The sequence below is a fragment of the Schistocerca cancellata genome, chromosome 1, assembly GCF_023864275.1.
Source record: "Schistocerca cancellata isolate TAMUIC-IGC-003103 chromosome 1, iqSchCanc2.1, whole genome shotgun sequence".
NCBI classification, from domain to species: Eukaryota; Metazoa; Arthropoda; class Insecta; order Orthoptera; family Acrididae; genus Schistocerca; species Schistocerca cancellata.
Window position 1 is genome coordinate 257,220,050 of NC_064626.1, and position 12,095 is coordinate 257,232,144.

Genomic DNA, 12,095 nt, shown 5'->3' on the forward strand with positions numbered 1-12,095 from the left:
GGCGGGGCACGCAAACAGCGACCGCCGAAGCGTCGCAAAAAGCGTCGCCATAGTTCGGGTGACACGTCCCCCTCTTGCCTAGGGGCCACTGAAGGTATCCTAGCCGAAGAACTGACTGACACAGAACACGTGCCTTTAGAGGACGCTGACAGGATTCCGTCAGATGGTGACCGGATGTCCTGCCTTTCAGAAGGTCCCTCTTCATTGACACCGACTGACCCAGCGCTGCCGACGAAGGAGTCAGGGACACCAATGTCCCGGCAGCCGCGTCGAAATACATTAGAGGACGTTTCTCGGATGGATGACCACTGCGACTGGGCGGAACCAATCGAAGACATACAGGACATGCCACCCCCAAATGATGACCACTCACATACAGGATGCACACCACGGAACGACAACAAAGGAGGGCAACCCGTTGGCGGGCACCCCTCTGAGCACGAATAGTGGACTAAAGCCCTTGGAGTTCTCAATGACATGACACGAGCATGACAACGACAACGAACCAAGCATATAAGGTGGGCACAGTGAAAATTAACACCGCACGTTCGCTTGCAAAGATGCAACTTCTCCGGGACATGATTTACGCCACGGACGTTGATATTCTGCTGATGCAGGAAACCTGCAATGATGCTTTTCCCGACGTGCATGGATACAACACTTATCTAGCGCCGACTCCAGATGGAGGACGTGGCACAGCGATACTAGTCCGGGAAGGGATTCCGATGTGTGACCTCGATTATCTTCCTTCGGCTCGGGGTTTGGCTATGACCGTGAACGGCATTCGTATCGTCAACATCTATGCGCCTTCCGGATCTGACAATCGACAGGCGCTTGCACGATTCTACTCGGAGGAGATTGCCCCCCTATTCCATGGGAGGTATGACCACATCTTGGTAGGGGGGGATTTTAACTGTGTACTCGCCCCGAAGGATCAAACTCCTAATTTCAGCTCATGCCACGCATTGAACACGATCTGCCGGGACATGGCCCTAATGGACACGTGGGAAAAGATCCATGGGCAGCGAGAGGGCTACACGTATTTTACTAGCCACTCGGCGAGTAGGCTGGATCGGATTTATGTTTCTGACGGATTAAGAGATACGTGTTGGCTGCTGAACGTTGACCCACAGCTTTTACGGATCACCTTGCATATTTCTGCACGTTAACCCTCACACGGCATCGGGTCTGGCGGAGTCGTAGTTCCTGGAAACTTAATTCATCCTTATTGGTGGATCTCGAATGTCGCCAGCGGATCGAAGAAACATGGCACTTGCACTCGCCGTCTGCCGCTGCACCGTACTGTTCTTTCATGGTGGCTGCAGTGTGCAAAACCGGCGATACGAAGAGCTCTCATAACGTATGGCACGGAAAAAGCGAAATGGCTCCGAGATACACTTGATTATTACTACATGGTGCTCCGCAACCTTTCCTCCAGGGCCCCATCGCTCGAGCGTCAAGCGGAAGTCCATCGCATTCAGGCCTGCATTTTATCGATAACGAGACGTCGTCTGGCGGGACTTTCGATCAGTGCTCGGTGCTTGGACAACGTTGATGGAGAACGTATTGGCATGCATCATGTGTCCAAGGGACATGCGCGTAATCGCCTATCCCTAATCACAGTGCTCCATGATGACGATGGTCGTCCCTTGACGTCACAACAGGACATTGCTGCTGAGTTTCTGGAGCGCCTCCTTTTCACTGGGACGCCGACGGACAATCGGACAGGAGAAGAAATTTTGCGACAGATGCAAACGGAGGTGGATGGTCCGGATGCAGAGGCACTATTGGAACCCCAAACGGAAGATGACATCCGGGGTGCACTCGCGAAGGGTGCGGTGCATAAATCCCCTGGGCCAGATGGGTTGACACTCGAATTTTATCGCGCATTTGCGGATTTAATGATGTCCCAGTTGGTATTGATGTATAATGAGTTACTGAGCCCTGACACGGACGTTCCGTCGCAGTTCATGGCGGGACTGCTTATACCAATACCGAAATCGACAGCGAGTGTCAGCGCCCATCAATTTAGACCGCTCACGATGCTCAATACTGACTATAAGATCTTTGCGCGATTGTTGGCGGCACGGCTCAAAATTGTAATATCCAAGACAATACCACCAGACCAGGCTTGTCTAGGGGTTCGGAGCAACATACATTCTATCCTCGGCGAATACCGTGACGTAATTTCCCTGACCGAAGCCTGTCGCATGAGAGCGGCGTACGTATCAGTGGATTTTGATCGTGCCTTTGACAGGATCAACCATGATTTCCTTGACCATGCGACGCATGGCGATACCACAGGATTTTATTACCGTCCTCATGCGCATCCTTCGTGGCGCTTCTTCGACGGTGAGAGTCAATGGCAGGGAGGTAGGAACGATTCCTGTTTACAGCTCAGTTAGGGAAGGATGTCCCTTGTCGATGATACTGTTTACAATAGCGCTCGAACCATTGATGCAGACTCTTAGACGGACTCTAACAGGCGTCCGACTCCGTGCGAGCTCCTTCACGTGTCGTGCATATGCCGACGACTTGATGATACTCTTCGGTCGGAGAACGAATTTAGTAAGGTGGTTACCCTTCTTACTACGTACGGAGTAGCTGCGGGAAGCAGGGTCAACATGAATAAAACCAAGATCATGCACATCGGTCGAGGGCTGGACGCTCTGCACAGTCCGTTTACGACGGTGGACATCTTGCGATGCTTAGGTGTATTGTTCACCCGATGGCTACGGCAATCGGCGACGGCGAGCTATCGACGTCTCCTCCAGCACGTCCGACTGCACATACGCAACAATTCACTCCGAACGCACGACCTGCTCCAATGGGTGGAATACACTAATGTTCACCTGGCCTCGTGTCTGCCGCATCTGGCACAGGTACTGCCAATGCCACATGATATTGCTGACAAATTAATGGCGGCCTTTGGATACTATGTCAGTCAAGGAATGTTGTTTAAGATCACATACAAGACTTTAACTCTCCCACACCATTCAGGAGGACTTAACCTCACGGATGTGCGGAACAAGGCTCTAGCTCTATACCTGCGAGCGACGCTACGAACTTGGAACCAACGGCAACACGCCATCACGTCGGCCATACTGGATGTGCTTCTTCCCACGTCCTTTGAACCACCGGTGGCGGTAAGCACAATCTCGCCCTCGTTTTCTCACGTCGCGTGATTTTTTTGTTGATTTTAGTTATGTTCAGTTACAGATACCTTCTACAAGAATCCCCACTACCCGTGAGATATATCGATACTTGCGGTGTCATCATGGCAGCAATGTTGTCGAACTTAAATACCCAACACGAAACTGGCGACAGATTTGGCGAGCTGTCCATACACCTCTCCTCAACACAGCAGCGCTATCGTCATGTTATACATTAATCAACCGCAAGACAGTCAACCGCCAACGATTGTACGACATTCGCGTGGTAGATTACCCGCTCTGCCTTATATGTGGCATGTAGGACACCGACGAACATTCTCTGCAGTGCGGTGAGGCGAAGGATGTTTGGCGGCTGACGCAACGCATCATGGCCCTCCTCCGACGCACCGACGAATCTACGATCACGACGGACGCTTTATTTTTCCCTGACGCTGTCTTTTTCCCCTCACAAAAACATCGGCAATCCGATGGATTGGAGGACACGCATCGCACTACGTCTCTAGCGGACCTTGATATCGGGCACGGACTATTGGCATTATCTGCTAGAACAACACGAAATCATTCGACGCCACTCTGAATATAAAACGCATTTTGCGAACTTTCTAGGCAGCATGTTTCATAACCCCCCGAAGCGGTGGGGAGTCCCAGGTTTACGTTGTTTCGAGGGATAGGATTTACTCCCAGTGAAGTGACGAGGATGTCACTTCGGCCCTATATTTCTTTCCCTTCTTTTTTATATATGATTTTTCTTTTGGGACATTAAAATTAATTGAATAAATAAAATATTATCGTTACTAACAAAAAAAATTACAATGTACAATGTTTCATTCCTGCTGCCTCTCCCTTATCCTGTCAGAGAGACGGGGACACCGTGGCCAGGCCTCCAAGTACGACCCCTGCCCACTCTGCCCCCTGACCTACTTATAAAAATAATAAAATAAAAAAAATAAAAAATAAAATAAAAAAATGTATAGAGGGTCTGCACTGTAAACAGGAGATCCCGTGTTCGAGTCCCTGTCGGGAAACACATTTTCATTTGCCCCGTTGTTGTATATCAACCCCGAACGACAGAGTAGGGTCTTGATTTAATTATCATTTCTTCACATGTACGTGTATAGAAAGACGTCTCCCTTGATAAATGAGTGCCGGTTCGAGCTTGCGCACGAGCCAGGTCCATAGGAATAGGTCTCCTTTCCTCGGAACTGTTTCAATTTTATCAGTAATTTTCCCCCACTTTGACGCCAGCTTTAATTAATCATCCGAGTTTACTACTGTATCTACCCCTTAGTCACGTCTATCCATAGATAGCTGCTTAGTGAAGCTGTAGAATTACAGAACGTTCCAGAGAACGACGGAGTCCAGCACCATCAGTGGTCCGTTACACGCAATTTATCATGTTGGAATAATTTTGTTGACACTTCACAACTTTGCTTGCATCGTTTGACTCGAAGTTGGAGGCTTTATTGTGGAAAATAACAACTTCGCGATTCAAAGCATTGGTCACCTCTGGCCACTACTTTCTTCCGTTCTTTCGGGCAGGATACGAATTCCGCGTCGGAAAAACTGGACATTTGTTGAGGTGATCCATGACTCGATCCAATTCTGCACTTGTTCATATGACCGAAAGTCCTGACCTGCCAGGCGGGATGCATTGATCGAATAAGGTGGTAGGCAGAGGAAGAAATATCTGGAGAACACTGTAGATTCGGTAGGACTTCCAATTTCAAGCTTTCCAGGCATGTTTAGGCTGGTTTTGCTACATGGGATCGAGCACTACCATGATGCAAAATCAGCTTTTCATGTCTATCGCTTTATTGTGACCGTTTATCTTTCAGTGCTCGACTCAAACGCGTAAACTACATTCTATAATGATTTCCTGTGATTGGTTTCGTAGGCTTCAGTAGCTTCATTTCCATTGCCATGCAGGTCTTCGACGTCAGAATCGCCGTTCTTGAAACGCTGAAACCATTCTCTGCACTGTTAGCGAACAGTTGCCCCATTATGGGTCTTACCCAGCATTTTATAAACCGCAGCTGAGATTTCTCCATGTTAAAGCAGAATCACACAATGGAGTACCGATTTTGTACGTCACTGTCTGAAACGAGGCGGTACATCTGAAAATTTAATGTGTGCATATGGAGTAAGACATCTAACGAACAACAAACGACTTTTTAACTACCAATTGTCTCCGGCTACGCGGCTTATGCGAGGGTGTGGTGAAAAGTAATGCCTCCGAATTCTGTTCTCAATAACGTGTGGGGCATTACGTGCCAGGATTATTACTCGGTCACCCTTCCCGCATCTCTGACACAAGTTTCAACCCTCTGCCGCAAGAGGGCTCCGAATTGTAGCGTTTAAGATGGCAGTGTGTAACGTAACTCTGTCGGTGCGTGCTGTAATCGAGTTTCTGAAAGCACGAATTCGAAGAGTTCATCCACACATGAAGTACCCTCTCCTTCAGCACGACAACGCAAGATCGCACACCAGGGCTGTGGGTTCACTGTCCTCTATCATCCCCCGTACCGTTCCGACTTGGCCGCATCCGATTTTCATTTGTTTAAAAACGTAAAGAATACTTTAGGGAACTTCAGTTTGGTAGTGATGGAGCGGTGCAAACAGAGGTGAGGTTGTAGCTCCGTCAACAAACTCAAACATTCTACAGTGCGGGTATTACATGCATTGTTGCAGCGTGTTTTTTTTCTTTTATTTTTTTAATGCAGAAAATGAATTTCTGCACGATTATTAGTGGAGCGTGCCATTTTGTTTTCGCTTGTGTAGCAGTGTGCTACTGAACTGCAACATAAGGAATTCTCTGTATCAGAACGACAGGCATACCCCTGCCAACAAACAAAAATATAGCTGTATTACTTTACCATAGGTTGAAAATACCTCTAAAGTTGTAAGATTATTTCATTTAACACACGACCGGTTTCGGGACCTTCAGTTGTCTGGGGGTATAAGAGCTCGAAACCGGTCGTGCGTTAAATAGAAGAACCTTACAACTGTAGCGGTATTTTCAAGCTCTGGTATAATGCTCAGTCGCGGATGTTCCTCCGACAGTATTGTTTGTATATAACTTTAATTTTTCGAAGTTATAATAAAAGTAATTTAAGACAAAACTTTGTACAGCAACGGACGGTACCCAGTGATTTGTAAAGAGGGCATGTCGTTCTTATTCTCAGGAAGGGTACTTAGACAGCTGCATATAATTATAGCCCTACACCGCTGACGTCATTATGTAGTAGAATTAGTAGAATTGTGGATCATTTTTTATGCCCATGCATTGTGAAGTTTCGGGAGAAAGAAAATCTCTTGTATAAAAATCGTCTTAGATTCTGCAGACATCTTGCGAGGCTCATTTCACCATTCGTCGACGAGATCCACGCGGTCATAGGCAACGCCGTCCAGCTTCATGGCATATTCCTCGACTTCCGGAAGGCATTCAGAACAATTCGGCATTGGCGTTTCGTGAACAAAACACGAGCTTATCGAATATCTAATCAGACTTGTGACTGCAGTCGGAATACCGTTGTAGACACATCTCAACATATCGTTTTTAACGGGACGAAATCGGCGGATGTAAATGTAGTTTCTTGGGTACCCAAAGGGAGTGTTGTGGAGTCTCTGCTGGTTACAGTATAATAATTTAATCTATAACGTTATAGCTCCTTGAGATTATTCGCATATGATGCTGTTGTCTATAGGGAAGCTGCCCATGCAGAAGCCTATAGTGGAATGGAGGAAGAGCTGCAGAGGATCAAGGACTAGTGCAGCGGCTCTTAGGTGAACCTCGATATAAATAATTGGAGCATATTGTCTTCAGAGTATTCTGCGGTGGCATGCTTCAACAAAATGTTCTCGGTTTAGAAGCCATGTCACTTCGAATTATATTGTGTACTACTTTGTACACAATGGTAAGGAGAGGTGTGCATCTGTCGTCGTAGGAAAGCTGGACAGAAGCAGATACGATTAGCGAACAACAAAATGCAATAAACAGAAGCTCTGCTTAACTTGTAGCTTTCTCCAAGCACACGAAGACTCTTTATAAATGTACATGCATCAGTAAAGTCCACCTAATGCAATAGCAAGAAGAGCATCGCAGGAACAGGCTCTCTTAACGAGCGACAGGCGAGGCCGCGGCTAGGCTGCATCTCGGTGGCGACTCCATTGCGACTGAACTTGTAGCTGCCACAGCAGGTACTCGGCGTACTGCGCCACTGCAGGTATGGCTCAGTGGGCGTGCTCTACTGGACCTGCCGGATTCTGCACGACTGCTGTAGGCGTCTGACGGAAACTTGCGTTGCGTTACCAACTGTGGGACACCAGTGGAGTTTCGGTCTATGATATGACATCCCCCCACACCCCACACCCCCCTTCCCCGTCCCACAAACCTCCTCACCGTTGTCGTGTAGGGTAGATGAGCAAATGACGACGAAGGCAGTGCTGGGTGCAGGTGGCAATGAGGAGACGAGAGCTGAAGATAAGGCTGGTGCCGGACTCCTGCCCACATGACCTGAGCCCTCCCGTGAACACCATCCCAAAAAACAGGCATTGGGTGCTCACCCATATCCAGACGTGAAGCAGTAGACGAAGACGGCAGCGTCTCGATGGCTGCAGAGGGACCCGAGGCGGCATGTGGGACAGCCGCTCCGAAGAGGGGCCCACCCTCAGAGGATGGCGGCTGTAAAGACGGCGTCGACTGCGAAAGGGCGTCGACTGCCATTGACTGCGACACTGGTGCTGACTCTGCGCAATTAATGTGTAGTGAGGGCTGCTGCGGCCAAGCAGGCACGGAATCTGAAAGCACAAAGCCTCGAGCAAGATCGAGCAATTATGGACGCATTTGATTGTGGTGGAGTCTCAGAAATCCCCTCCGTCCCTGCACGAGAAACATAGAATCTCCAATATATCGTAGGACCGTGTCTCGCTCCAAGCGCCTCCGTCCACCATACAATCTGTAAAAGACCGAATCGTTAGTGCTATACTTTGCTCGTCTGGGTGGAGCGGGCGTCGTCCGCCGTGGCAGGTGCAGCAACTGAACCAAGGTGTGGCGGTGCCGTCCATGTAAGGCTCCACACGCCGCGATGTTCCGTCGCATGGCTGGGAGCGGTAGGAAGACAAGAATAGTAATAGAGTTTGTGATACGCCCAACTTAACCCACAGGACAGAACAGGTAGTTTAAATAGCGGAAACGGGCCAAAATAAGGGGCTGTCAGTTACACTCGAACATACATATCTATTATTTGATCAAACATGACAAGAGCCTCTTTTTTTTTTTTTTTAAATGCACAGCTTTAATCTTTGGGACTTAATTACCGGCTGAAAGCCACTTTAATTTAAAAACTGCTGAAGGCCAATAACTTAAAACGCAAGCATAATTAGAAATTTAAAAGGCAGGCCTTATCTTACAACAGTTCTTTATTTAGGCTGAAGGCCCAAAGAATCAGACACTTCAATAGCAAACAAGTTAAATTCAAATCGGCTGAAGGCCTAACACTTAAAAGACCATAAGATAAATCTTTTTTAAATACCAAAGGCCTTACGTGAAACAGTTTTTTAATTTTGGCTGGAGGTCTCAAGAGCAAAACAACTCAAACTCAAAATCGGCTGAAGGCCCAACACTTAAAATTCAACAACATTAACATTTTTAAAATACCAAAGGTCTCATGTGAAACAGTTCTTTGAACTAGGCCGAAGGACTTAAGGGCAAAAGAAGCTTAATTTAAAAAAAAAATCGGCTAGAAGCCATACAAGTATAAACAACAAGAACAAATCAGAAAAAGGCATTACACCCAAGGGCGCTCAGATGTTCGAGGGTCGCCTGGAATTCAAACACTAACGCTCACTTAGGTGAGACAGGCAGTCGGGCCAACCATTCACGATCTGACGACAACCAAAACGACAGACAGTCAACAGACCAAGCGACAGGATAACTTAACTTTCGTGTCTGGTATCGGTGAGCCACGGACCTCGTAGCAATAGGAACAGCCCCTCACACTCCGACAGCGCGTGGACGCCGCCACCGGCCCCAGCCAAACCACGCGCCGTGGAGATTTCCTCGCTGCTCCACGCAAACCGACCAACTGCCCAGGCCTGGAAACGATGAGAGACCAACCAAACCACCAAGCAACGGTCGTCCCGCTCCAATCTCCCTCCGTCGGACAGTTCATGTTGAAAGGTGGCTACACTGAGCCACAGCGCCAGAGATCGCGCCAGAGAGTATTGTTCCGCCGCCTCCACTGGCAGTGATTATTGAGACGTAGCGGCAAGCAGTTCTTGCCGAGAAGTTGTGGTGGTCACTGCTTGTCGTGAAGTTGGAGTGAGATGTGGTAGTGGAGAGTGTTGTTCCATGTTTACGCAGTTATTTGATGGGAGAAATAGCAGATGTTATTCCAATGGAGATATTGTAATGATCTGAGTGCTTTTCGTCAATATATATGAAGGTAATACAACACTATGTTCTTTTATTCTTTCAGTGTCCTGAATAATGTGTCATTACAGGTTCAGTCAACAAAGCATCTGGCTTGTGTTCTTGTATTAGAGTGTAATTTTGGTTTTCTTGCACAATTATAGTATTTCTAATTTTCTTTTATCACGTCAGTATAATTGGTATTTAAAAATTCTTGTCTTGTTGAAGAAGAACCGTGCCAGATGTGCGTTGAGTCATACTACCACATACAGAACAGCTACACTTGTGCTTTGTTGGTTTCGTAGGTTTTATAGTTGCTGGGGACGTAATTAATTAATTGTATTAACTGAAATTTTCATTTCATTCTTTGTTGTTGTTCTATGCAGTCAGATTGCGTACTAATACTAGTCAGGGCCAGCCGTTTATGAAATAACGTAATCGGACTTACAGCTACAAAAAAAATTGCATTTTAATTCAAATAAGCCCCCATGCACGTGGCGACCCGGCCAGGATCGTCCCTTGGAATCTTCTGATTGTAAAAATAGTAGACAGTAGTATTGTAGTAGTAATTTGTAGTTTAGTATTTGTAGTCTATTTTGCATGTGTAGATTTGGTAATTAGCATTCTTCTAATGGTATTTTTCAAAATTTAATTTTTATTGCCTTGTATACGCGTTTGACGATTTAGTGCAATTATTTCAATTGTTCATTAATCGTGTTGGAGGGAAACATTTCGAGTGAATGGTATTGTTGGAGATAAGGAGTCATTGTGTGTAATTTTCGTACAGTGACGAATTTTTTATGTTTTGTAAATGATTACGCGGTCGATGAAAAAGGCGAAAATGATGAATAGTGAGAATGACGAAATTGTTGACATGGCGAACTCGCCAACACAGGACAATAGTATGATGAATAATGGAGTTGAAAACAATTTAATAAGTCGGGAAGACAGTCTGGAACCATTTCAAAATTTTTCTCAATCAGAAAATTCACAGAATACGAGATTAACGACAGAAGATTCTGAAATAGTATCGAACACAGATAGCCTTACAGCTATGACGAAGGAAGCTAGTTTTGCGGGAAATGTTAGGGGCGAAAAGAATTCTGAACCATTTAATATGGAGCAGTTGATGGGTGCAATATTAAATTTGGGATCTCGGTTAGACTCACAAATGGGAACAATGGAAACACGGATGGGAACAATGGAAACTCGGTTAGGATCTGAATTTAAAACAGAGATTGGAACAATTAAAACAGAGATGGGAACTTTGGAAACACGGTTAGATTCACGAATAGGGACATGTTTCAAAAATATGAAAGATGAATTAAAGAAAGAAATCAGAGAAGAAGTACAACTGATTTTGAATGCTCACAATAATAGATTAGTTGCAGTAGAGATTAGACAAAGGGAACAGGATAGAGAACACGAAGAAAGAGATCGGGTGATAGTACAGAAATTTTCAGAGTTAAATTTACAATGTGCAAAAGATAAGGAAGAAATATTTGAGAGAATCGAGGAATCCGTACCAGATGACAGATTAAATAACCTAACACAACAGTATGAACAGTTAACTACTAAATGTGTTAATACTGAAACCCGGGTCACGACACTTACGGAAGACGTAAATAAACAGAAAGAACAAATAGGTGATTTATCGGAAAGAGTTGAGGAGATTTCGGATAAACTGACAAGTCTTAGTTTAAATGGGGACAAAGATTCAGATGACACAGCACCATTGCCATTTGCAGAAACCGAAGAGTATCAGAACATAAATAAACATGTTGAAAATCAGGGAAAATTTAATGAACGCGTTAAAAGGGAAGTTGAGGCATTACGGAAGCAAGTCAAACAAATTGAAGGCGAAATCGTAGGTAAAGACAGTAGAAGAAATTTAGGATCACAGATAGCAGAGGGGTTTGAAGAAAGTAATTTATTTCATTTACGGGATGCAACAATAGAGCGCCAGGCGCGCGAACTTGACAATAATCGACATTGGGACTGGGACAGACGCGGTAGGTCTTTGTCGCCACGAGGCGAAAACTTTGACTATAAACACTTTTTGACTGTTCGGAAATTTAAGATCTTCCGCAATTCTAAGAATGACATACATCCATGTTCATGGTTAGATCAATTTATGTACGCACTTCCACCAAATTGGCCACTAAGTCACAAACTGGAATTTATGTGTGGGTATTTAGAAAACGAACCGGCGACGCGGATGCGCGCACTCATTAGAGATTGTAATAATCTGAATGATTTTTATCATGCATTTCTATCGGCATATTGGTCCGAGAACACGCAAGACAGAGTCAAACACAGTCGTATTATGCAGCGTAATTTCAAACAGTCTGAGTTCCGCACGCCAGCGGAATATTTTGAAGACATGATTCGAAAGAATCAGTTCCTTTCCAACCCTTATAGCCCGACTGAATTAATTCGCATTTGTTTAACTAAGCTGCCACAATCCATAAGACAAATTGCTTTAACCGGAAGATGTAAAGACGACATTAAGA